The sequence below is a fragment of the Myodes glareolus genome, chromosome 8 (assembly GCF_982192425.1).
Source record: "Myodes glareolus chromosome 8, mMyoGla1.1, whole genome shotgun sequence".
Lineage (NCBI taxonomy): Eukaryota > Metazoa > Chordata > Mammalia > Rodentia > Cricetidae > Myodes > Myodes glareolus.
Genome location: NC_142033.1, coordinates 58,723,199 through 58,749,465, shown reverse-complemented (window position 1 = coordinate 58,749,465; position 26,267 = coordinate 58,723,199).

Here is a 26,267-nt window from a genome sequence, read left to right as displayed (position 1 = left end):
CCCGAGTGCTGCAATTAAAGACATGCACCACCACTGCCCAATGTGATGGAACACTTCTTAACTACATCATGCTTTGTTTCTGTGGGCTCTGGGCATTTTACCACAGTTAAATTCTGTTGAACATGAGTAGAGATCATGGCATCAAAAGAGGTGATGATAAGAGAGAAAATTTAATCTCCAAGGATACTCAATGTCACTTTATTTTGGATACTAATATGTACAAGCTGTATTTTTTAATGAAAACTACCCTGCTTCCCATATGCTTAATAGGTGTTTATGGTTTTTTTTGGATTATACAGACCCCTTTTATTCTGAGTACTGGTTCTTTTGCTTAGCAAAACTAAATGTATAATCTCACAAAAAAATCTTTGACCAGCATAATGTCTTTTTCAAATGTAAGTGTAATCATAATTTAGTTAAAGTATGTTTTACACTATGAAGATGCTACATGAAACCTGAGATCTGATATGCGAGGTGTTTGTTCACCTGCCATAAGTAAAACGTTTTACCGTTTGTTTGTATTACAGAAATCCCTTCACTACCATGTAAATATTTTATGACCAATAGCATACAAATAGAAACTTATTTTCACCATTGATTCCATTCTCTGCTTGCAAATGATTAAATTAAGATTCAGAGAAATGACAATACATGCTCTACTCATAGTAGCTTCCAAAATTCTCATTCTCCATGTCTTCTTCCAAATAAATATGAAACTACACTGCAGAAAGTTTGGTTTCAATTGAAAATATATCCAACATCTTAAGAGTGGTGACTCTGGCTTTATAACAAGTAGTGAGTTTCATAGAAAAAGAGACATTATCAATGGCTTTAAAATCAGGTTGGATGGGACAGGAAAGATTGCACAGTGATAAAGAGCCTCAGATTCTCTTATAGGAGACCTGAATTCAAGTCCCAGAACACGTGGTGCCTTAAAATTCTAGGTAACTCCTGTTCCAAGACATCCGATGCCTTCTTCTAGCTTTCACTGGTGCCAAACTCCAAAGCATAACATAGGCAATACATTTATATACAAAAATAAATTTATACTAAAAATAAAAAGCTTAATCCAGCAAGCCTCATTTCTCAGTTATCAAGTATTATTTGATGCTTCTCTGTTTACCAGACATTGCTAAGATGCCATTAGACTGCTGGAAATAATTTGTATATCTTAATGATTTATCCCTTCATGTTACATACTTTGAAATTTAAAAAATGTTTTATGAATAGTGAGTGGATATTAGCTATAATTATAAGTGTTGTTTTGAAAGTATTTACCAGTAGAGAGAGATATAAAATAAAGGAGGGGGGAAACTCACAATTTCAGCCTTCAGGAATAGTCAGATAGTATTTGATGTTGTTGCTCCATGTAAATAAGATAGGTTGTAGTTAATTTTACAAAAATGAAACTATATTATAATTACTCTCTTAATTTTTACTTTTGTAGTTTTAATATTTTTTCTTAAAATAAATAGTTCTTACAGATAATTGTAAAATTTCCAAATTTAAAATTTGATACATTTTCCTAAAGATGATACAAAAGAAAGATGTCTAATAGTTTCTGTTATTTGTTTATCTTGTAACGTTCTCTCAGATTTCATTGATTACTTGTCCCTATATTGTTTATTTGTTCTTCATGACTTCTTGGTGACTTTTTTTTTAAGTTTATTAAATTATAAAAGTTTCCATTTCCGCCCCTCCTCCCAATACCCTCCCACTTCCCCCACTCCCTCTCCTCCTCCCTCTCCATCCCTAAGAGTAGTCAGGGTTTCCTGCCCTGTGGGAAGTTCAAGTTCCTCCCCGCTCCCTCCAGGTCCAGGAAGGTGAGTATCCAAACAGACTGGATCCCAAAAATCCAGTATATGCAGAGGAAACAAGTCCCAGTGTCATTGTCAATGGCTTTTCAGAAAGACTCCGGGCCAGCCACATCCAGAGAATCCGGCCACATTCAGAGAATCTGGTTAGATCACGTGCTCGTTCAGTTCCAGTACAGCTGGCCTTGGTCAACTCTCATTAGATCAGTCCCCTTGTATCAGTGGGTGATGGCGCCCGTCGCAGTCCTGATTTCTTTTTTCATTTTCTTCATCCTTCTGCTCCTCATTTGGACCGTGGAGGGTTCCGTCCGGGGATCCAATATGGGTCTCTGTCTGTATCGCCATCCAACATCGGATGAAGGTTTCCTCTGCTCTTGCCTTCTTTGTTCACATTCTCCTTCCTTCTGCCTCTCGTTTGGACCTAGGGAGCTAGGTCCAGTGTTTCGACATGGGTCTCCGCCTCCATCTCCCTCCATCGCCAGATGAGGGTTCTATGGTGATATGCAAAATGTTCATCAGTATGGTTGTGGGCCAAGGCCGGTTCAGGCACCCTCTCCTTTGTCCAGAGAACAATCTGGGGATCTCTCCTTGGACCTGGGATCCCCTTTATACTCAAGTCTCTTGTAAACCCTAAAATGACTCCCTTAGTTGAGGTATATACTTCCCTGATCCCATATCTATCCATTCTCCCTCCCCCCCATCCCAGTTCCCCGATCTTTCCCCATTCCTCCCCTACTACCTTCTCTCTAACCCTCACCCCTTCCAACAACCCCCCCACCCCCCCATGCACCCGAGGTTACCTGGGACTCTTGTCTATTTCCAATCTCCAGGAGGATAACTACATGATTTTCATCAGGTTCACCTTCTTATTTAGTTTCTCTAGGATCACGAATAATAGGCTCAAAGACCTTTAATTATGGTTAGAATCCACTTATGAGTGAATACATACCATATTCCTCTTTTTGGGTCTGGCTTACCTCACTCAGTAAAGCATTTTCTATTTCCATCCATTTGCATGCAAAATTCAAGATGTCATTGTTTTTTACCACTGAGTAAAACTCTAATGCATATATGTTCCACACCTTTTTTAACCACTCTTCTATTGAGGGGCATCTAGGTTGTTTCCAGGTTCTGGCTATTACAAATAGTGTTTCTATGAACATAGTTGAACAAATGCTTTTGTAGTATGTCAGGGCATCTCTTGGGCATATTCCCCAGAGTGGAATTGCTGGGTCCTGAGGGAGGTTGACTCCCAGTTTCCTGAGAAACCTCCACACTGATTTCCACAGTGGCTGCACAAGTTTGCATTCCCACCAACAATGGATGAGTGTTCCCCTCATTCCACATCCTCTCCAGCATAGGATATCATTGGTGTTTTTGAGTTTGGCTATTCTGACAGGTGTAAGGTGATACCTCAAAGTTGTTTTGATTTGCATTTCCCTGATCGCTAAGGAGGTTGAGCATGACCTTAAGTGCTTTTTAGCCATTTGAAGTTCATCTGTTGTGAATTCTCTGTTCAGTTCAGTACCCCATTTTTTAATTGGGTTAATTAGAGTTTTAGTGTCTAGTTTCTTGAGTTCTTTGTATATTTTGGAGATCAGACCTTTGTCTGTTGAGAGGTTTGTGAAGATCTTCTCCCAGTCAGAAGGTAGCCTTTTTGTCTTACTGACAGTGTCCTTTGCTTTACAGAAGCTTCTCAGTTTCAGTAGGTCCCATTTATTTATTGTTTCTCTTATTGTCTGCGTTCCTGGGGTTCTGCTTAGGAAGTGGTCTCCTGTGCCTATGTCTTGTAGACTACTTCCTACTTTCTCTTCTATCAGGTTCAAAGTGGTCGGATTAATGTTGATGTCTTTAATCCATTTGGACCTGAGTTTTGTGCATGGTGATAGATATGGATCTATTTTCATTCTTCTACAGGTTGACATCCAGTTATGCCAGCACCATTTGTTAAAGATGCTATCCTTCTTCCATTGAATAGCTTTAGCTCCCTTGTCAAAAAAACGTTCATACGTTTGTGGGTTAATACCCGGGTCTTCTATTTGGTTCCATAGGTCGACTTCTCTGTTGTTATGCCAATACCAAGCTGTTTTCAATACTGTTGCTCTGTAATAGAGTTTGAAGACAGGGATGGTAATGCCTCCAGAAGTTCCTTTATTGTATAAGATTGTTTTGGCTATCTCAGGTTTTTTGTTTTTCCATATAAACTTGATTATTATTCTCTCCAGGTCTGTGAAGAAGTTTGATGAGATTTTGATGGGGATTGCATTGAATCTGTAGATTGCTTTTGGTAGAATTGCCATTTTTACTATGTTGATTCTCCCAATCCAAGAGCAGGGGAGGTCTTTCCATTTTCTGGTATCTTCCTCAATTTCTTTCTTCAAGGACTTGAAGTTCTTATCAAATAGGTCATTCACTTCCTTGGTGAGAGTTACCCCAAGATACTTTGTGCTATTTGTGGCTATCATGAAAGGTGATGTTTCTCTGATTTCCCTCTCTGCTTCTTTATCCTTTATGTATAGGAGGGCTACCGATTTTTTGGAGTTGATCTTGTATCCTGCCACATTACTAAAGGTGTTTATCAGCTGTAGGAGTTCTTTGGTAGAGTTTTTGGGATTGCTTATGTACACTATCATATCGTCTGCAAATAATGGAAGTTTAACTTCATCCTTTCCAATTCGTATCCCCTTGATCCCCTTATGTTGTCTTATTGCTATTGCTAGAACTTCAAGCACTATATTGAAGAGGTATGGTGAGAGTGGACAGCCTTGTCGTGTTCCTGATTTTAGAGGAAAGGCTTTGAGTTTCTCTCCATTCAATTTAATGTTAGCTGACGGCTTGCTGTATATTGCTTTTATTATATTTAGGTATGATCCTTGTATCCCCAGTCTCTCCAACACCTTTATCATAAATGGGTGTTGAATTTTGTCAAATGCTTTTTCAGCATCCAATAAAATGATCATATGGTTTTTTTCTTTCAGTTTATTTATATGATGGATTACATTGATAGATTTGCGTATGTTGAACCAGCCCTGCATCTCTGGGATGAAGCCCACTTGATCATAATGGAAAATTTTTCTAATGTATTCTTGGATTCAGTTTGCCAGTATTTTATTGAGTATTTTGGCATCAATGTTCATGAGTGAGATTGGTCTGTAATTCTCTTTCTTGGTCGTGTCTTTGTGTGGTTTTGGTATCAGGGTAACTGTAGCCTCATAAAAAGAGTTTGGAAATGATTCTTCTGTTTCTATATTGTGAAATACATTAAGGAGTATAGGTATTAGCTCTTCTTGGAAGTTCTGGTAGAATTCTGCATTGAAACCATCTGGTCCTGGGCTTTTTTTGGTAGGGAGATTTTTAATAACAGCTTCTAATTCTTCACGACTAACAGGTCTGTTTAGATTGTTCACCTGGTCTTGGTTCAACTTTGGTATATGGTACTTATCTAAAAAAAAACGTTCATTTCTTGTACATTTTCCAACTTTGGGGCATATAAATTTTCGTAGTAAGATCTAATGATTCTCTGAATTTCCTCTGCGTCTGTGGTTATGTCCCCCTTTCATTTCTGATCTTATTAATTTGCATGTTCTCTCTCTGCCGTTTGATTAATTTGGATAGGGGCTTGTCGATCTTGTTGATTTTCTCCAAGAACCAGCTTTTTGATTCATTGATTCTTTGGATTGTTTTCTCTGTTTTTATTTTGTTGATTTCAGCCCTCAGTTTGATTATTTCCAGTCTTCTACTCCTCCTGGGTGAATCAGCTTCTTTTTTTTCTAGAGCTTTCAAGTGTGCTGTTAAGTCTCCAATGTGTGCTTTCTCCGTTTTCTTTAATTGGGCACTTAGTGCTATGAACTTTCCTCTTAGCACTGCTTTCATAGTGTCCCATAGGTTTGAGTATGTTGTGTCTTTATTTTCATTAAATTCAAGGAAGACTTTAATTTCTTTCTTTATTTCTTCCTTGATCCAGGGGTGATTCAGTAGTTGACCGTTCAACTTCCATGAATTTTTTGGCTTCCTGGGGGTAGCACTGTTGTTGAATTTTAACTTTAATCCATGGTGGTCTGACAAGACACAGGTGGTTACTAATATTTTTTTTGTATCTGTGGAAGTTTGCTTTGTTACCCAGTATGTGGTCAATTTTCGAGAAGGTTCCATGAGCTGCAGAGAAGAAGGTATATTCTTTCCTATTTGGGTGGAACGTTCTATAGATGTCTGTTAAGTCCATTTGATTCAATACCTCCAATAATTCTCTTATTTCTCTGTTAGGTTTCTGTCTGATTGACCTGTCCATTGGTGAGAGAGGAGTGTTGAAGTCTCCTACTCTTAGTGTGTGTGGTTTGATGACTGCCTTGAGTTCTAGAAGTGTTTCTTTTACATAAGTAGGAGGCTTTATATTAGGGGCGTAGATATTTAGGATTGAGTCTTCCTCCTGATGAATTGTTCCTGTTATGAGTATAAAATGTCCATCTCCATCTCTTCTGATTGATTTTAGTTTGAAGTCAATTTTGTTGGAAATTAAAATGGCCACACCTGCTTGTTTCTTCGGTCCATTTGCTTGAAAAACCTTTTCCCAGCCCTTTACTCTGAGTAGATGTCTGTCTTTGTGGTTGAGGTGTGTTTCTTGTAAACAGCAGAATGTTGGATCCTGTTTTCGTATCCAATCTCTTAGTCTGTGCCTTTTTATAGGTGAATTGAGTCCATTAATATTAAGTGATATTAATGGCCAGTGGTTGTTGACTCCGGTTATTATTATTTTTTGTTTATTTGTTTAATAGAGTTTGTATGTGTCCCTTTTTTGAGTTAAGCTCGTGAAGGGTCACTAGATGTCTGAGTTATTGTAGGTAATGTTGGCAATGTTGGATTCCTTGGGTTGCAATTTTCCTTCTATTACTTTCAGTAAGGCTGGGTTTGTGGCTACGAATTGTTTAAAATTTTTCTTATCTTGGAATATTTTGTTTTCTCCATTGATAGTGAACGATAGCTTGGCTGGGTATAGTAGTCTGGGTTTGCATCCATGCTCTCTTAGTTTCTGCATTACCTCTATCCAGGACCTTCTGGCTTTCATGGTTTCCATAGAGAAGTCCGGTGTAAGTCTGATAGGTTTACCTTTATAAGTTACTTGCCCTTTTTCCTTTGCAGCTCTTAATATTCTTTCTTTAATCTGTATGTTTTGTGTTTTGATTATTATATGGCGAGGGGATGTTTTTTGTTGATCAAGTCTATTCGGTGTTCTGTATGCTTCTTGAACCTTCATAGGAATATCATTCTTTATGTTGGGAAAGTTTTCTTCTATAATTTTGTTGAATATATTTTCTGGTCCTTTGATCTGCAGTTCTTCTCCTTCTTCGATCCCTATTATTCTTAGATTTGGTTTTTTTATTGTGTCCCAGATTTCTTGAATGTTTTGTGGTGAGAATTTATTGGATTTGCTCTTTTCTTTGATCAGAGCATTTATTTTCTCTATGGTATCTTCAGACTCTGAGATTCGTTCTTCCCTCTCATGTATCCTATTGGTTATGTTTGATTCTGTAGTCTCTGTTCATTTACCTAGATTTTCCATATCCAGACGGCCCTCGTTTTGTGTTTTCTTCATTGACTCCATTTCAGTTTTCAATTCTTGAACTGTTTCTATTACCTGTTTGATTGTTTTTTCTTGGTTTCCCAGTGTATCATTCATGGATTTACTCATTTCTTCGAACTTTTTGTTATATTTCTCATCCATTTCTTTACTCATTTCTTCAATCTTTTTGTTGTACTTTTCATCCAGTTCTTTAAGGGAGTTATTCATATCCTGTTTAAGGGACTCTATTGCTTTCATAATGGCATTTTTTTCTGCTTCTTCTGAATTAAGAGGTCCAAGACATGCTATTTTAGGGTCATGCATATCTGGTGTTTTCATGTTGTTTTTTAGATTGTTGGAGGAGTTCTTGCCTTGGCGTCTGCCCATCTCTTCCTTCAAATGCTCTCTATTGGATCTTCTGGTACCAGGTTAGGTTCCCTTGTTGGGCAGGGACTTCACTGACAGAAGGTCTACCTTTCGGCAGGCAGTCTATTGAAACACAGGCACTCCCTCCTGCTGGGTTGCACTCACAGCCCCGGCCCAGTGCGCAAGGGAGCTGCTCTGGGGAGATCTTGTGGCCCCAGAGGGAAGGGGGGAAGAGAGGAAGGTGTGCCTGGATAAAGACTGGGACAGGATTTGGGAGAGCTCTGCAGGGAGGAGCCTCCTCTGCCTGGTGACCAGAAAGTCGATGGGGGGCGGGGAAAGTCTGAATTCCTCCTAGCCAAAGCCCTCGGGCCAGTAGCAAACTCACCCCTCCTCCAATGGATGACTGATAGAAGATCACTGTCTCTTGCTGGCCAGGAGTGTGGCTGACCTGACACAGAGCTTACCTGTCCTCAGGCAGGCTCTCAAAGCAAAGGAACTGCCCCTGCCGACCTGAGCCCACAGCCCAGGTCCAGCGTGCAAGGGATCAGCTCTGGGGAGATCTTGTGGTCCCAGAGGGGAGGGGGGAAGAGAGGAAGGTGTTCCTGGATATAGGCTGGGATAGGATTCGGGAGAGCTCCCCAGGGAGGACCCGCCTCTGCCTGGTGACCAGAAAGTCGAGGGGGGCGGGGAAAGTCTGAATTCCTCCTAGCCAAAGCCCTCGGGCCAGTAGCAAACTCACCCCTCCTCCAATGGTTGTCTGCTAGAAGATCACTGTCTCTTGCTGGCTAGGAGTGTGGCTGAGCTGAGACCTGTCCTCAGGCAGGCTCTCAAAGCAAAGGAAATGCCCCTGCCGGCCTGAGCCCACAGTCCAGGCCCAGCATGCAAGGGAGCAGCTCTGGGGAGATCTTGTGGCCCCAGAGGGTAGGGGGGAAGAGAGGAAGGTGTACCTGGATAAAGGCTAGGACAGGATTCAGGATAGCTCCGCCCTTGGTGACGTTTAAAATCAAGAATCATCAACTTTTCTTTCAAGCTCAAAGTCTTTAGAGAATAGGAATTATTTAACATGCTCCAAAGTTTCTCTATTAAGCAGAGTGCTTGTATTTGCCGCCTATTCTTTGCTTTGCCTTTCCAGTGACAATTGATGTCACTATGACACTATTTGAGGGAAATTCAGTTTCATTATTGTCCTGTATGAGTGGTTCTTTGTGTATCCTTCTAAAAATGCTCTTTGACAGCCATTAAATGGTTCTTAGTTTTCCACAAAAAAGAACAGTTATAATTCTTATATTCAAAAATTGTTCTGGAATTTGGTTTTTATAACATATGAGGTAGAGATAATATTTTGTTATTCAGCACCTTTTTGTATCACAAAGCTTACACTGCAGTATTGTTATGTTTCAAAGAACAACACAGTCCACTCTATGGAACAGTTATTTCTTTGGCAAATATCTCAACTTCTCACTAATGTGGTCTTATAATAAATTTTGACAACTGTTAATGTAAAATTCCTATTATATTACTGATTAGACTTCATGACTAACTATCCAGGCTTGTATTTGTCATTTTATATATTCACTTAAATTTCTTAGTTAATCAAATGGTATATGCAAAAAAAAACCTTGCTAAGATTTTGCTAAAGTTAAATTAATTTTAAAGATTCTTCAAATATGCAATATATATACATATATTAACTAGTATGTGTTTATATATGTATAATATATATATACTCAAACTGCGAGCATGACATTTCATGTCATAAAATACTGATTTAGTTTTTCTTTATAATTCTTTTTTTATGCTTTATGTTTTAAAATATATGTTTTATAGAATATTTTAAAGTTTTATTATGTTTTATAACTATAAAAGATAAAATGTTGAAATTGTTTTCAGTGATCTTTTCAGTATATTTAGAAGAATAAATTTTCAGGTTGACTTTGTTTCTATACACTTTATTTATTTACTTGTTATTCTTAATAATGTCACTATAGATTATATTGCATTTTTCTATGTAAAATCATATTGTATATTAATATTTTTATTCATTGTCATACTTATATCTTTTTAGATATTTTTATCCTATTGTGCAATGAATGTCAATAAAATATGAATATGTGTCTTGTCATCTTTATCTTTCTCCCAGTATTAGTCAAGTGGTTTTCAATATCCTATTGTAAGAATGGTGTTCCTTCTATCTTGTTGATTTTCTCAGAGAACCAGCTCTTTATCTCATTGAATCTTTGTATTGTTTTCTTTGTTTCACAAACACAGTGAGAGACAGAAAATTATAGAGATATCTTTCCTGTGTCAGAAGAAGACACCATTGTATTACACATTACATGAGGCTGAGTATTTGTGATTTGGTTTTTTCATTAATGTTTGGTTTGTGTGTAGTTTAACACTCTCCATACTGCAAAAAATAGCTTTGGCTAATGCTTTTGAGCACAGATCTCATATTTTTGTGACTTGGATATTAATATTAGAAAAGATGTTCCTGAATAATGGCCTTTAAACTATATGCTATTGTTTCAGTTCCTTTAACAGATGAATGAAGCTCTAAGGTAATGAGATAATTTAGAAAAGCTTTTAAATGTGACTATCATTGATCCCCCATAGAAAAGGGTTACTATAGGTTTTCATAAGCTAAATAGTTTCCTGCATACACTGTAATTATATACCACTTAAATTACATACTGAAGAAAGGAAAAAATATCTGAGTACATATTATATGCCATCATCTCACTAAGATAGTTTTATGGACAAGATTTCCAAAATACTTTGCCAATTCAGTGCTTTATCTTCTCATTATATGAAAATAACATAATAGCATCAATAATCACTGTGATGAAACTTATATAAATCATAGTAAACTTCTTATATATAATAATTTGCAAACAGACAATGTCTTCCAAAGAATTCATAATTCTAATTTTATTGCCAAGTTTCTATAAGATAAAAGATGGTTAGTATTTATACTATTGTGTTATTTTCATTTTGACAGTCTTTGACCCTCTTAATATTCAACGTAATTTGATTGTCCTAGAAATTCTTGCTCTATCTTCCTAACATTAGTTACTAGAATGAGAATTGTCCCTTTTGGTTTATACCACATGCTTAGTCTAATAAAGTTATTAATAACTACCCTGTTTTTCATCTCCTGCCTAGAAATGATGGTATGGCAATTCTAAAACTTGGGATCAGCATGCGTTTCTCTCTTCTTTTTCAGCTAGTGCCAATAATCATTCTGAGGACCACCATTCTAATTTGAATGTGAAACCTACATGTTTTCCATTCTCTAGGCAGGCTCTCTACCCTGACTATTTTATTCTCTATTGACCTTATCAATTTCAACTAGGAACAGATCTTAAACTACTTCTCACTCAGGACACTGGGTCATAACTCCCTTGAAAATAAATGGTGACAGTCCTCAGAGATGAATGTAGCACACACAGTTTCCAAGCATGACATCATTATGTTTGCTCTTTCCTCTGCCGAAGAATATGATGCTTGCATTTCTTATTCATCTTCTAAAATCCATCATATATAGTGATACTTGTGATTCTTCTTTAAACAACCTTTCTACACTCTTTGATGGTAATGGGTGCTACTTGGGTGGCTTTCCGTCACCAGGAATAAATGTCAGAAACCACCCCAAAGACTAGGGTTTATGGGTTGTCATGTAGAGGAATCAACACAACTTAGGTGAGTTATATTCTATTTATTTAGTTTTGGTCTTTTAAGTCAGTGTCTCATGATACCACTTTGATTGACTTGGGACTTTATATGGAGTCTAGGCTGGCTTCTACCTCCTGAATGCTGGGTTTAGGGACAGGATCTACTCCACATCACTGATAATCTAATTGTAACCAATAGCCCAAGACACTATATAGTTTTATTCATGAGACAAGAAATTCAGCTTTCAAAGAAAAAAAAAACTTCAGTATACATAACACAATTTTTCAATATTACGAGAGTCTCAAAAAGAGGCTTTAAGTCTTTCTGAAATTGCAGGGAAAAGGGGGGCTCAAGAATCTAAAGTCCTGTTTCCTCTAAAAGGGCAAAGAATAAACATCCAAGTTATCAATATGTCCTATATTACAGAGTGTCAGCAGAAGAAACAGGGAGAAAGCTCTAATTCAAATTAAAAACAATTAAAAACAACTAAGTCATGTGAAGATGCATTGTGCAATTTTTCTGGACTGAGTTATTTTATGTGGACTGATATTCTAACCTCCATAACAAGTTACTGACTGATAAGAGCATTTGTCATCTCATTTTTTCACTGTCTTGAAAACAATTGTAAGATTCAATAATTATTCAGCAGTATTTATGTGTAGGCAACATAATAATTTCACAATCTCTAATCCTAGGGTAAATAAATTAATTGGAAATCTGAGTAACTAGTTATCCTAAGGTCTTCAGATTGCTGAAATTGTGTAGTAGGAGGTTACTAGTGTGTTCCTGGCCACCTTTTGCTTGCTTGTTTCCCAGCCTCCCAGTCTCCAGAAATAACCACACAGAAACTATTTCATATAAATAGCTGCTGAATCAGTTATTTAAGCATATTGCTAGTTAGCTCTTACATCTAGAATTAACCCATTTCCATTATTTTATATTTTACCACAAGGCTCATAGCCTGCCGACAAGGTTCCAGCATGTCAGTCTCCAGCAGCAGCTCCATGACTTCTCTCTGACTCCCCCTCCTTTTTCACAGCATTCAGTTTAGTTTTCCCCACCTAGCTATGTTCTACTCTATCAGGTCAAGCCAGTTTCTTTATTCATTAAAAAATAAAAGCAACACATACACAGAAGGACTTCTTAAATCATTTCCCCTTTTCTGTTTAAATAAAAAGGAAGGTTTTAAATTTAACATCATAAAATTACATAAAACCAAATATGTATTAAGCAGGAATTACAGTTACAACATTTATATCTACTTTATCTTTTATCATAACTAAGGAAAACTATAATTATAGCTATCTATTCTTCAACTCCTTCAAAGACTCCAAAAGGATATAATATTACCTAAGTAGACAGAAAGAATATTGTAAACAACTTCCAAAACTCTAGAATTGACAGAGACTTCTTGCTGCCTAGACATTCACCCAAAGTTCTTCTGTATCATTGGGGCATCTATCTTCAGCCTGCCAGTCCATAGTATCCAGCAGACTTTTCCACGAAGCAGGAAGTTTCAAAGATAGTTCCGCCTATATTAGCAGTTTGTCAGTCACTTTCTTCTGTGTCCTGAATGTGTCTGGTAGACTCTTTCATGAAGCAGGAACTTCGAAGGTCCTTTCACACCTTTCAGCAAGTTCAGCAGTCATTCTTCTGTGGGTCCATCATGTCTAGTTCATCAAGCAGTCCAGGCTAGAGTAGGTTTTTGCCCGAATGGCTAAATATCTCCATAAGTCTTTGATGCCCATCATCCTCTTGAAATAGATTTGTGCAGCCAGGATCAGATATGTCTCATTGTCATGAAAAATCTAAAGTTCATAATTTAAACATTTTAGATACCATATTCTGAAAATCTCTGAAAGATTTCAAAAATACTTATCTAACTGAAATATATCTCTCTATATATATAGAAAACCTAAATAACATGACTACAAGCTTGACTACTATAGATGACTCAATATTAGCCTATATTTCTAAATTATACATTACATTTTTTAAATGGACTGCACAAACACAATACCATAAAAAGAATAGAAATACACATAAAACAAATCTGATCTTAAACTTGTATCAATAGATCTAGATCCATACCAATGCAAAGTATTTATCTCCATATCATATTCCCCTTTAAATGTAAACAGACATTTATAAACAATATTTGGGCATTTGGGTGCAGTTCTCTCCAAACTGCTTCCTGCCTTTTTTGGGCAAAGGAATTTTGGGGGTATTCATGGTGAACTATCAAGTGGTCTTGGTCCATCAAATCATATTAGTCTGGAATGGCTCCACAGGTTCTCATCCTCTTTGGAAACAAAAGAAGAACCTCTTTTCCAAAGCAAAATATCCTTAGACTCAAATTCTAAAGTCAAGATACCTTTAAAGTGTATATGTTGATTATTTAGCTTCTTCACAGTCAAAAAATTCAAAGAAATAATAATAATATACATACTCCAGACTTGCTATGTATTTTCCATCTTTACATGGCTTATTACTTTTTAACCTATTACTTTTTAATATTTATTTTATTATCTTTACTCCTTTAATCTATGACTGTCTTTCTCTGTCTCTTTAAAGACTGGTTTTTTTTTTTTTACAAACCATTTACTTTCTTTTATGACTCTCTATACTCTTTATCTTCTCTCTCCTAAGTCTATGTAGATTTTTTTAAATGTACTGTGTCTCATTTGGAGATCTTTTATGTCTGAATCTCTCCTTATTGTGTATCCGTAATCCTTTTCTGGCCACAGATAAGTGCTTCTTAAAAACCTAAGTGGCAACCTTGCTAGGGCAAACAAGGCCCTGCCTGCATACTCTGCCCAGTCCAGAATGGCAGAGCTGTTTGCTGCCTCTGAGAGCCATGTTCACAGCCCCATCTTTAGGCACACAGTCAGGCTATGTTGCCATTAAGCAAGTTGTAGCTCTTTGTTCACAAACCCCATTTAAATACTCAGCCTTCTGAATGAGCCATAGGTTACCCTGACAGCATGGCCCAGAAAGTCAGCATTTCAACATCACATGGCTTTTTTTTTCTACTGGTAAATCAGAAAATCCTCTCTTAAAGAAGCTGCAGGATGCTGCCAGCAAGCAGAGCCCACCAGAATAGAATGCAGCTAAATTTTGTTTTTAGTGTCTAGAATTCCTTGCCATGTCCTCTAAGGTTTTATGTGAATTTAGTGGACCATTTTGGAGCATCAGTTTGTAGTAGGAGGCAGCTAGTGTGTTCCCGGTCACACTCCACTTGTTTGCTTCTCAGCAGCATAGACTCCCAAAATAATCACACAGAAACTGTATTCTACCCTATCAGGCCAAGCTTGTTTCTTTATTCATAAACCAATAAAAGCAACACACATATAGAAGGACTTCCTACATCACACTTGTTCCTCAGTACTAAAGTCTGAAACCTAAAATCTAGTTATGTTCTAAGACATGCTTTCAGAGCTTAAGAAAAAAATCTTTTTTTGTCTCTTCCAGTTGGTATTATTTTCTAGCATTTCTTGCTTCCTCATTTCTAAAATGACCATTTTAAACCCATGACTATTTCCTCCCTATGTGCATCTCTTCTTATTATTTCTTCCTGTTCATGTTTATAAAGACACATTTCCTAATGAGTTAGACATACTAACTACCTCACATTGGCGTAATAACTTCTGAAATGAGTAGTTTTCAGCTACAGTCACTTTATGTGAACTTTTGTGAGATGTAATACAATTTATAACCCTAGCCTGAGGATGCGGAGCTTTGAAGTAAAAAACTAATAGTCTGTCTAATCCAACTCTTCTCACTTGGGCAGATAAACACCTGAAAAAACTATAACATTTGTAATGTTTATTGTTATTTTTTTAGCCAACTTCACCATAAGTCTACAAGGGAAGGCTGAGAATTGATACTTTAGTCAAACTGCTCTTTCTTCTGAGATTTTCCTCAACCTCAATAACTTCTTATAGTGCTCATGTTTCATAACCTAAAGGCAGACATAAAATGCTACTTTTTATGTTTATATCTATGTCTCTGAATGATGTTTGAACCCTTCAAAATGAACATATAAATCACATGCCAAAAATACACGCAATGTGGTTGCTTCAACCAGGTTTTATCCCTTATTCCCTGTCAATGACTACATATATCCCATTGTTTCACAAACTTGTCCTTCTCTGTTCCCATGCTTTTAGACATAATTTCATTTTAACAGTCTTAAGATATTTTAGAAAAGAGAAGAAATGCCTGGACTTCAGAGAACTAATGATACCTGTCCTATAAATACAATAAACATGAAAGCTTAAAAATAGAAAGTCTGCATGAAATCAGATCGTAATAAGAGAGAAAATAAAAACAAGTAAACAATTTATACCATGCAAGAGAAAGTAAGTCCACCCTGACACTGGCTGAAATACCAGAACCCACAGACTGTGTGACCCAGAGACTGAGGATAAGAACCAAACATAGCTAGAGGGGAAAAAAATCAATGCAATTATGACTAACAATATTATACTATACTCATAGATTGGTGTCTAGCCCTGTAGTCATCAGAGAGTCTTCACCCAGCAACTTATGGGAACAAATGCCAAACCACAGCCAAACAATAGGCTGAGCAAGGGAATCTTGCAGAAGAGGAGGAGAAAAGATTGTAGGAGACAGAGGGGTCAAGGACACCATAATAAACCCACAGACTCAACTAATCCAATCAACTGACAGAGACTGAATAGACTTCCAGAGAATCTTCATGGGGCTGATCTAAGAATCTGTATATATGTTACAGTTGTGTAGCTTGATCCTCTTGTATAGCACTCCATGGCGTAAATGTCCTTGTCGAACATGTGCTCAACGATGTTCATAGCAGCATTGTTTGTCATAGCCAGGAGCTGGAAACAACCTAAATGCCCCTCAACCAAAGAATGGATAAGGAAAATGTGGTACATTTACACAATGGAGTACTACACAGCAGAAAATATTAACAACATCTTGAACTTTGTGGGAAAATGGATGGAGCTAGAGAACATCATTTTGAGTGAGGTAACCCAGACCCAGAAAGACAAGTAATCAAGTATCACATGTACTCACTATTTTTAAAAAATTGGAATGAAATTTGTGGTCATAGATGACAAAAATGTTAACAGTTTCTTTTTTTTAACAGTGAGGTTTCTAAAAGTGGTATTTTAAATCTACCTAGTGATGAGAAACAAGTCATGTATGATGTAGATATAAACTCTTAAGATATGGAACACAGAACACAGATATCAGGATCACTATGCTTTCTTTCATTTCCTTACCAAAAAAAAATATGTACTGACTTTGTTCAGTGTAACGTATTAACAATTGGCTAAAATTTCTGTACATCTTCTGTACTAAATAGGCCCTAAGTAGAGTGTTCTTAAAATAACAGTGCTCTGTGATCCAGGAGAAAATGACAGACCCATTTGTGTGAATATATCACCTCCCAAATACAGGCATTACCCACTTGGATAATTTTAAATATGATGGAATTGGGGTAGAGGGTGAGTCATCAGAACTCTGAATTTATCTAATGGATAAAGTTCTCCTGTGGAAAGACTTACCAAAGGGAGTAGACCTCTTTTTTATTTTCTCTTTCTTTCTTTCTTTCTTTCTTTCTTTCTTTCTTTCTTTCTTTCTTTTTTTCTTTCTTTTTATTAAGAATTTTTTAAATACAAACTTTTCCCATTATATAAAACTATTCCCATTCTCACTCTTTCCTTTCCTCCCTTTTCCCTCACCTTCCCCTGACACCACCCTCAATACACTCCTCAGAAAGAGTAAGACTTCCCATAGGGAGTCAACAAAGTCTGACACTTCACTTCAAGGCAAAACCAAGGCCTTGCTCCCTGTATCTATGAGGAGCAAGGTTTCCCTCCAAATAGAATGTGTTCCTAGATGCCAGTTCAAGCACTAGGGATAAATCCTGGCCCCACAGACTACCCAAGCCTCACAACAATCTTCCATATCCAACGGGCCTAATTTGATCCTATGTAGGTTCTCCTGCTCTCAATCCAATGTCAGAGAGCTCTCACTAGCTCAGATCAGCTGCTTCTGTGGGTATCACCATCATGGTCTTGATCCCTTTTTACATATTATTACTCTTTCCTTTCTTGAGCTGATCTCAGATAGCTCAGTCCATTGCTTCACTGTAGATCTCTGTATCTGCTTCCATCAGTTGCTGGTTAGAGGGTCTATAATGACAATTAAGGTAGTCATTAATCTAATTACATAGGAAGGCCAATTTAGGCATGCTCTCCACTGTTACTTAGAGTTTTAGCTGAGATCATCCTTGTGGATTCCTGGGAATTTCCTTAGTGCTGTGTTTCTCAATAGCCCTTTAATGACTCCCTCAATCAAGATAATTCATTCCATTTTCGACCTCAGTGTGCTTTCCTTTTCTTGAGCATACTATTTCTTCATATTTTCCTCCTTGTTCCCTTTCTCCCCTTAGTCTCCCTTTATACCTTTCATCCTCCCCTAATTTCTCAGAAGGTCTTGTCTGTTTCTACTTCCCAGGGGGATCAATGTATGTCTCTCTTAGGGTTCTCTTTGTTACCTAGCTTCACTGGGATTGTGGGATATAGGCTGGTTGTGACCTAACATCACATCTGAAACTCCTGGATGAACTTGTTTATTTTTCTTAGACATTTCAGATGTGATGTTAAGTCACTTGTGTGAGAATTCTCCATGTTCTTTATATACATACTTAGTGCTATAAACTTTTTTCTTAGCACTGCTTTCAAAGTATCCCATAAGTTTGGGTATGTTCTACATTCACTTTTATTGAATTCTAGGAAGTCTTTATTTTCTTTATTTCTTCCTTGACCCAAGGGTAATTCAGTTGAGCGCTGTTCAATTTCCATGAGTTTGTAGGCTTTCTGCAATGAGTGTTGTTGTTTAATTCTAGCGTTAGGCCATGACAATCTGATAAGATACATAGGGTTATTCCAACTTTTCTGTATCTGTTGAGATTTGCTTTGTGACCAAGTATGTGGTCAATTTTAGAGAAGGTTCCATGAAGTGCTGAAAAGAAGGTATATTCTTTTGTATTTGGGTGAAATATTGTATAGATGTCTATTAAGTCTATTTGAATCATGCATTTGTTAGTTCTCTTATTTCTCTGTTAAGTTTCTATCTGGAAGACCTGTCCATTGGTGAGAGTGGGTGTTGAAGTCTCCTACTGTTAGTGTGTGATGTTTGATGTGCAATTTGAGCCTTAGTAATGTTTCTTTTACATATGTTGGTGCTGTTGTATTTGCAGCATAGATGTTCAGAATTGAGACATCATATTACTGGATTTTTCCTGTGATGCGCATGAAGTATCCTTCTCTGTTTTTTTTTTTTTTGATTGACTTTAGATGGAAGTCTATTTTGTTAGATACTAGGATAGTTATAACTTCTTGTTTCTTAGGTCTATTTGATTGGAATATCTTTACCCAACCCTTTACTCCAAAGTAATGCTTTTCTTTAAGATTAAGGTGCAGTTCTTTATCCAGCATAAGGATGGACCCTGTTTTTGCATCCCTTCTGTTAATATCAGTCTTTTTATAGGTGAATTGATTTCAGTTATATTGAGAAATACTAGCAATCAATAATTGCTTATTCCTGTTATTTTTAAGTGATGTTCGTGTGTTTCCCTTCTTTGGGGTTTGCTAGAGTGAGGAGTGAGGTTACTTGTTGCCTGTGTTTCCGTGGGTACAGCCAATTTCTTTGGGTTGGAGTTTTCTAATACTTCTGTAATGCTGAATTTGTGGATAGGTGTTTAAATTTTTTGTTATGTAATATCTTGTTGATTGAATGCTTTGGGGGGTATAGTAGGTCTGGACTTGCATCTATGATCTCTTAGTGTCTGTGGTATATCTGACCAGAACCTTCTGGCTTTCAGAGATTCCATTGGGAAGTTAGGTATAATTCTGATGTGCCTGCCTTTATATGCTATTTGACATTTTTCTTTGCAGCTCTTAATATGTTTTTCTTTATTTTGTATGTTTAGTGTTTTGATTATTATATGCTGAGGGAACTTTCTTTTTTGGTCCAGTCTATCTGGTATTCTCTAAATTTCTTGTACCTTTATAGGCATATCCTTCCTTAGATTGGGAAAGTTTTCTTCTATGTTTTGTTGAATATACTTTTTGTGCCTTTGAGTTTTACTTTGTCTCCTTTTTCTACCCCTATTATTCTTAGATTTGATCTTCTCATGGTGTCCCAGATTTCCTGGATGTTTTGTGTTAAAGGATTTGTTGGATTTAACATTTTCTTTGATGAATTTAATTCCTCTATTGTATCTTCAGCCCCTGAGATTCTCTCTTCCATCTCTTATGATCTGTTGGTTATCCTTGCATCTGTAGTTTCTGTTTGTTTACCCAGATTTTCCATTTCCAGAATTCCCTCAGTTTGTGTTTTCCTTTTTGTTTCTATTTCAGTTTTCAAGTCTTGAACTGTTTGAGATGTTTGCTTCACTTGTTTCATTGTTTTTTTTCCTTTGGTTCCTTTACAAGATTTACTAATTTCTTCCAATTTTTTGTTTGTCTTTTCCTCCATTTAATTAAGGGAAATTTTCATTTCCTCTTTCAGGGTCTCTATCATGTTCATGAAGTTATACTAAAGGTCATTTTCTTCTGCTTCTTCTGGGTTGGGATGTTCAGGTCTTCCTGTTATAGCACTAGGTTCTAGTGGTACCATGTTCATCTTTATGTTTATGGATGTGTTCTTACACTGACATTTGCCCATCTTTTCCTTCAGTGGGTGCAGGTGAGCCATATGTTTCAGAGGGTCTCTCTTCCTCCAATCATTGAAGGTAAGGCCTGTGGCTTAGGTGGTTGTTATTTTTCTGGGTGCAGTCAGGTCCATGCCTCTAGTGAATGCTGATTAGGTCTGGGGCTCCACTCTAGGGGCAGTCTAGACGAAGGTTCCAGTGCCCACAGATTTGGTAGATGATAGCAAGTGTGTGGAAGCTACTGGGGGTCTCAGGGGCTTGTTGGGTGGAGGTGGGTAAATGGGGTGTTTCTTCCCAGGCAAGGGCCTAGAGAACTATGTCCTTTTAGCAGGAACATAGATGTTTACCTCTCCAGGGCAGTCTGACTCAAGTCTCTGGTGGTTAGAGATTTGGTGGGAGAGGGTAGCAGAAGTTCAGAGGGTGCTCTTCTTAGTCTTTGGAGCTTGAAGGGTAGGGGTGGGGAAATTTGGTTTTCCTCCTTGGGCAAGAGCCTAGAGAGATGAGCCCCTTAAGAGGGAACCTAGATGCTTGCCTCTCAGAGGCAGTCTGTCCAAGGCTCTGTTGTCACAGATACAGTGGGAAGTAGTAGCAGGTATGTGGATGCTGCTCAGGGTTTCTGGGGCTTGGTAGTTGGGGTGTGGGGGAATGGGATATTCCTCCCTGGACAAGGGCCTAGAGAGCTAAACCCTGTAAGCAGAGCCCCAGATGCTTGTCTCTCTAGGGACAATCTCAGAATTGACCTCTTTTATGTCATTACTTCTATTATGAGAAACTATGTGTTCCTCCCCCATTGAGGATGCTGAATAAAGTTGTCTTCTTCAAGGCAGAAACAACCCTTAACAAATTCTGTGGCATTGTCTTAGAGTCACCAGATGGAAAGTCAGAAGCTAACTTTCTGATCTTTGTAGAATATGCAGTATTTTATTATGCTATCACATACTAACAAAGTCACCACACTTACGGCAAAAATAGATGGAAGTAGACATATTTGGGCATTATGTTTTCTTTTTCTTGAGCAAAATCACTTAGATTGTAGGGAAAAGTAAGTGGTGTGTGTGTGTGTGTGTGTGTGTGTGTGTGTGTGTGTGTGTGTGTTTTATGTTGTATGGTGTATGCATGCATGCTCACCCATTGGTGAGTGTAATGTAAGCTAGTGTTTGACTTCCAAATATCTTTCTCAATTCTTTCTTCCATTATTTTATGATTAGGGCTCTCATAGGATTTAGAGTTCACCAATTGACTTTTATGGCTGGTTAGTAAGTCCTACGATCTACCTACCTCCTCCCCCAAAGAGCTGGTGTTGCAGATGTGTGTACCCAAGCCTGGATTTTCATGTGGGTCCTAGGAATCCAAACTCAATTCCTCTTAACGAATTCCTCATAACTAATTAAGCTTCAGTAGTTTTATCCAGTGAACCATCTCCTCAAGCCCAAGATGAAAGATATCCCAATATTCCTTTCATGTCAGTGATCAGAAGGATCAGCAGCTTCACTGTAATATTTTATCAGACAAATTTTAAACTAAACTCACAGGACTGCTACCTTTGATTATAGAAAAACCTTACATGAAACAATTTTGGAAATGTATGAGGGCTGTGAAAAGATAGATTTTGTATAAAAACCCTTCTTCAAAGCCTTTCAACTAACCTGGCTCTACATGTTCATGGATCTATTTTCATATTTTGTCACAAGTGCTCAGCTCTATTATGATGCAACAAGGAGTATCTTAAGGGATATTTACATAGATCCCACTGGGAAGGAGAAGTAGACAAGATCTCCTTAGTAAATTGGCAGCATGGGGTAGGAGGTTAGTAGGTGATTGGGGACGGAAGAAGGAGAGCAGGAGGAGAACATTAGGGATCCAGAAGATCAAGTTGGCTACAGGACAGAGAGGGAGAACAAGGAAAGAGATGCCTTGAAAGAGGAAGCCAGTGTGGGGCTATCGAGAAACCAGGCACTAAGAAAATTCCCAGGAAACCATGAGGATGATCCCAGATAACAATCTAAGCAATAGTGGAGGGGGTACCTAAACTGCCCATCCCCTATAATCAGTTTGATGATAACCTTAATTGTCATTATAGACCCTTCATCCAGTAACTGATGGAAGCAGATACAGAGATTCACAGTTAAGCACTAGACTACACCTTTTATTAGAGAAGGTGAGGTGACTTGAATGAGAAATGTCTTCCATAGGCTCATGCATTTGAAACACTTAGTCCCCAGTGGTTTGCACTGTTTGGGAAGATTCTAGGATCTTTAGAAGGTAGAAACTTGCTGGAGAAAGTATGTAACTGGGGGTGGGGTGGGGCTGGAGAGATGGCTCAGAGGTTGAGAGTACTGTTTGCTCATCCAGAAGTCCTGAGTTCAATTCCCAGCAACCACATGGTGGCTCACAATTATCTGTAGTAAGATCTGGCACTCTCTCCCAATCTGCAGGCATTCACGCAGATAGAACATTGTGTACATAATAAATAAATCTTTAAAAAAAAAGTATGTAACTGGGACAAGTTTGATGTTTTTTATCCAGGCTCCATTTCCTGTTTCTCTGTTTCAATGTGAAGATGAAATTTGATCTGTCTACTTCCTGGCTGCCTGGAAAGCCTCACACTCCTGATGCTATCTATACCTCTTCTGCCATGATGGACTGCATCCTCTCAGGAACTGTACAAACTAAAATAAACCATCTTCTTTTCTAAGATGTCCTTGCTTCTCATATTTTACCATAGCAACAGAAAGGCAACTAATACAGAGGGCAAAGATAAATAATATTTGGGGCTACCAGAGCATTATTTTTGCTCCTGGAATATAAGACCTAGAAACCTTTGATGCATTTACATGTTGTAAACTTCAACCTGCTTTAAAGACCCAATAAAGAAAAGCTATGAACTAGGTTGCAACATTATTTTGGAGGTAAAGGACACAATCATTAAGCTTATTTGGTTAAGTCCTTGGAACACTATGTTTAAAGTGTGATTTTTTTGAAGAAATGTTTATATTGTTGAATTCCTTGTGAACTCTTTTGTTGTTGTTGTTGTTAAGACAGGGTTTCTCTGTAGCTTTGGAGCCTGTCCTGATCATGTAGATCAGGCTGAAACTGAACTCCCAGAGATCCGCCTATTTCTGCCTCTCGAGTGCTGGGATTAGAAGCATGGGCCACCACCACCTGGCTTTTATCAACTCTTTAGCATAGCTGAGACAAAGACCAAATGCTCACCATCATGCAATTAATTTCCTCCCCTCTACTACAAGCTGTTCCACTAATTTTGATGTTGAAAACGTATGATATTCATGGTGTCAGTTCTTGTTCAACACTTTTATACTTCTTTATTTTACCGACACCTTAGACCTTTTCAAATAAATTCATTAAAAGAAATTGACCAATAGGAAAGGCAAAATGAGAATTTCTGAGAATAAGGCAGAGTAGATTATGGAAATTTGGGTAGATAAATAGTACTAAAGACTTTTCAAAAAAGTTTTATTGAAACCTACTACCATATAAGTTTCCTAAATTATACTGATACATATACACAACAATAGTTAAAATTGAGTTACCCTATATCAAAGCAACAGCACCTTTACTAGTTGCTGCAGGTTTAACAAATAAAAAACAGAGTGCCAAAATGGATTACTTATTTTGGAGTTGTTGGCCAGAAAGGTACCATAGACTCCCAGACATCACGGATTCCAACCATTGCTCTTTTCTGCCCTCTAGAACTTGACTGTAAGACACTATTGCTGGAGAAACAATATACTTGATACATAAGACATGAAGAAGTCAATTTTGTGTTCACCAGGAATGCTCATCCCTATTGCCTAGCTTTTATAGTCCCTGGAAGCCATTTATGCATGCTCCTGGAGGAGAAAAATAATAATCCTTAATTTTTTCTAGCTGTGAATCCTATGACCTATAACAATGTCTGTCCTCACAAGCCAGGTTCACTGCTACAATTGTGATACAGATGCCACGGAAGCAACCATTCACTCCCTTAGTGGATTTAAGACCTTCCCTACAAGATGAAACCCATACTTGGCACCATTACTATGCCAAATCCCATCACTGGATAGAGCCCAGATTTTGTGAAAGAATCTAGAAGAAGTATTTTGATAAATTGATATAGTATTAAACCAATTCCTAATTATTATTATACTCATAAGTTAAAACATATCTCAACCCTCATCAGAGAAGGTTCTATTCGCATTAGACAGTGTTAAGCAAAGAGACCATCAAGGTGCACAAACTAAGAGAAACCAGAACTCTCAACTCAGAAAGGAATATGTATACCACACTTCTCCAATGGCTCAGGGATCATGGAAGAGGAGGTAGAAAAAATTACAAGAGTCAGAGGTGGTGACCGACTGCAGCACAACAGTATCTTCTGGGCGCAGCAGAATAATTACACGTATGAAATCAGAGTGATGGTGATAACATTCATAAGACAAGACCAATGCAAGCACAACCTAGACCACATCCTATCACAGATCTGGGAGTTGACAGGGTAGTCTTCTGTCTGGTCATGCAGCTATTAGAAATTGTTAGCTTTTAAGGAAGAAAATGTCAGTGTGCTCTGAAAGGGTAGCCTCTGAGACATTCACCAGATCCCAATAGAAGGCCACACATCCAAGGTATTTGAGAGTAGAAATTAATCTTGATGGTGCAAAAAGGGACACAGCAACATTGGGTGTATAGGAAAAGTGGTGAATCTGAAAGGAAATGGGGAAGGGAAGAGGAAAATGATCTAAACATGCATTAAATTATCAAAAACTAATACAATAGTTGTAAATTAATTTACCTAATTTAAATTGTATCTTCTAAATTCTAGGCATATATATGTATCTCTCTCTCTCTCTATATATATATATATATACATATATATAGTATAAGAGAACAAGAGCTTTGATTTTCAGTTGCAAAACAAACATAGGGGAACCATCTTCAAGTGACAATCTTTTTTCTCAGTGATTCATAGACAATTTGCATCAAATATCTTCTTTGCCATTGCAAAATTTCTTGAGATGTAAGTTACAAGTTTATCTTTTTAAAGTTAAGATATTATTTTAATGGTATTTCTCAACAATGATGAAAAATCAATTTTGCACTCTTTGTATTCAGAATGTTCCCAAAAAAATAACTGGAGGCAAAGTAATTTCAACAATACAAATAACATGGTCTCCAATGGATGTTTAACTCAGGATTATTGCCTCAAAGTCTAAAAGTTGTTTAAATAGGAAAATCATTTTTTTGTGCAACTTCATAATATTAGAATGCCCTAGAAAGGAAACAAAACAAAACAAGATATTCTAGAATACACAAGCTTGTATTCCTCATGCCCTCAAAAATATAACCTATAATAAGCAGACAATGTTGTTTTTTTCATCTTTGTGTAAGTGTTACAGATTGAAAAGCAAGCATGACTCATATAATTACTTCACGCTGTTATTTGCACAGCCAAACTTAAATCTCTTGTTTCTAAATCAATAAAAATATTCTTCAGAAAATAATGTTGGATTCCCCTCTGAATTCTATGAATATGTTTTATTACCATAGGTTAATAAAGAAGCTACTTTGGCCTTATAGCAGTGCAGAATATCGCCAGGCTGGAAGAGATAGAAAGGGAGACTAGGTAGAGTCAGAGACACCATTTAGCTGTTGAAGGAGAAAGATGTCAGAACCTTGTCTGTTAAGACAGGCTTTGTGGCAATATACAGATTAATAGAAATAGGTTAATTTAAGAATCCTGAGCTAATAGGCCAAGCAGTGTTGTAATTGATAAAGTTTCTGTGTGATTATTTTGGGTCTGGGCAGCCAGAAATGAACTAACAGCCTCTGTCTACAAGAACATAGGGGAAAATTCACATTTCAAATGTGATTGTCTGAGTTTGTATCATACTAAAGTATTTCAGTAGTGGGAACATAAAGAAAAAACTCTGTTAGAGAAGAAAATCTTTAGCTTCAGACGATAAGGTGCTACAATTGAAGATAACTCTTGCTTTCCATGTAGGATAGACTGGAATCAAGCTGAAACTGAGTGAGGAGACTCTCACTGAGTTGTTAAAGAGTGTCCTAAGCTACAATGCAGACTGTGGGGCCAGGGAGACATCAGTATTTTTATTCAGCTATGGACAAAACATGCTACAAACACAACTGAACTGGG